The sequence below is a fragment of the Moschus berezovskii genome, chromosome 4, assembly GCF_049115385.1.
Source record: "Moschus berezovskii isolate FMDL1 chromosome 4, NW_MosBer_1.0, whole genome shotgun sequence".
NCBI lineage: Eukaryota > Metazoa > Chordata > Mammalia > Artiodactyla > Moschidae > Moschus > Moschus berezovskii.
In genome coordinates this window covers 82,449,627-82,451,910 of record NC_142463.1, presented here as the reverse complement: position 1 = coordinate 82,451,910, position 2,284 = coordinate 82,449,627, and the positions used below count along the sequence as shown (strand labels likewise).

Below are 2,284 nucleotides of genomic sequence, written 5' to 3'. Positions count from 1 at the left end.
CATCAGGTGGATAAAGTATTGGAATTTCAGCTTTTACTATCAGTCCTTCCAATAAATATTCAGGACTGATTTCCTTTAGGATTGACTGGTTGGATCTCCTTCCAGTACAAGGGACTCTCAAGAGTCTTCTCCAACACCACAATACAAAAGCATCAATTCGTCTGTGCTCAGCTTTCTTTATAGTCCAACTCTCACATCCATACAAGACTACTAGGAAAACCATAGCTTTGATTAGACAGACCTTTGTTGGTAAAGTAATGTCTCTGCTTTTTTTAAAAATTTTATATATTATGATAACTTACAGTCATTTTCCATTTTGTTTAAAATGATACAAAGAGATTAGTAGGTGTTTGCAAGACATTTTAGAGAAGGCAATGGCAAGCCACTCCAGTACTCTTGCCTAGAAAATCCCATGGATGGAGGAGCCTGGTGGGCTGCAGTCCATGGGGTCGCTATGGGTCGGACACGACTGAGCAACTTCACTTTCACTTTTCACTTTCACACATTGGAGAAGGAAATGGCAACCCACTCCAGTGTTCTTGCCTGGAGAATCACAGGGATGGGGGAGCCTGGTGGGCTTCCGTCTGTGGGGTCACACAGAGTCGGACACGACTGAAGTGACTTAGCAGCAGCAGCAGCAGGAAGACATTTATTGTAGATGTAATCCTCTTGTTTAGATCTTGCATAGGTCACATTCTGAGAAAGAAACAATTTGTTATATATGTAAACAAAACAAAAATGTCTCTGCTTTTTAATTTGCTATTTAGGTTGGTCATAGCTTTTCTCCCAAGAAGCAAGCATCTTTTAACTTCATGGCTGCAGTTAGATGATGCTTATTCCTCACAACCTTTACTGCTTCTGAGCTGATAGCAAGGAGCAGATCTCAGCATAGTCTGAGTAGGAAAGTACAGTTCCTGCTCCACTCCAAGAGAAGATTTCTATGCATCAAGTTGAAGGGCCTGATTAATGTATGCCAGCAAGGACCAGAGAAAAATAGGTGGGGAAAAATACTGAGGAGGTTGAGTCAAGGGGGTAGATTTTAGGCTTGTCAAAGCAGGATTTAATAATTGGGGTCTACTCAACTGTGACCCAGAATTCAGTGTTTTGGCAAGACTATCTGGATATAGTCATAATAATGTATTGAGATGTTTCCTTGACGCTCGGGCATATGTTAGCCACATACTTCTCACACCCAATTCCTTGCACTACCTGATAAAGTGGAGGCACAGGTCTTTTACGTCGGAACTTGGGAGTGGGTCGCAGCTACTAGGTTAATATATTGATTCTCCCTCAGGAACGATGGATTTCGGTGTAGCTGAACTGTTACATGGAGATGCTAAGATACAAAGGTACATTGCAAAACATGCCGGACAATATTGGCTGGAAAATGACTTGGTTAAAACCTGATGGTCTTTACCAGCATTCTGCAGGTTGATGAATACTAAGGAAGCTGTGGGTGTCACTGAGGAGCTTCATTTTAAATGAGGGGTTGCTGTCTGCCTGTTGAAAGAAGTCGGTGTGCTGTGACATTTTGAAGGTGGAAACTTTTCTGGCTGGTGCTGCAAGATTAACTTGTCTGTCTGATGAGAATCTGGTGATTGGGAAAACCTCCATTTTATGGATGTGGGAAGAAAGTTCAAGATGGATTATATTTTTACATTGGTTTGTAAATAGATTCTGAACCAGCATCGAGTCTAGATAATTCATCCATAACAATCAAGGCATTTCTGTTTGACCATGACACTGCTGTAGAATCATAACCTGTTAATCAGTGTATTACTTTCTACCTATGAAACTATTTTGAATGAAAATTCTTTTCTAGTTATCCAGTCTTGTAATTAAAATAATTTTGAATAGCCAAAAAAAAATAAATAAATAAAGTGGAAGCACATAATTTTTTTTTTTAATATATTTTTTTTTCCGCCAGGTTTGCTTTCCAGGGTAACCAGGCTAAGAGAAGTTGTTTGATGCTTTGTCATGGGTTTGTCAAAATCCTTTGCATTATGGATTTATATTTTATATTACATGTATGGGTTGTAGTGTATGTAACATATACATACTATATGTTTTTGTCTATTTTAATGTATATTTATTTAATATATCTGTTTTCACTTTTGCTTTTTAAAAAAGTGCAAATATTTCTTTCTTTTAAAAAAAAACTTTTGTCATTGAACAAATATGTGATTCATCATTTTATGGATGAATCATGCCATTTTTTAAAATAAATTTTGGGATGTCATATTACATAAGAAGTCCTTTCCACCCTTGGAATTCTGTTTCCTTG

General features: G+C 37.8%; 1 long non-coding RNA gene across 1 annotated transcript; it reads left to right on the top strand.

Moving 5' to 3' along the window:
* Positions 1–1,240: 1,240 nt before the first annotated feature.
* On the top strand, positions 1,241–1,856 carry LOC148778072 (uncharacterized). Its single transcript, XR_016037120.1, has 2 exons — positions 1,241–1,349; positions 1,421–1,856. It is a non-coding gene; the product is annotated as an uncharacterized LOC148778072 (long non-coding RNA).
* Positions 1,857–2,284: the final 428 nt, after the last annotated feature.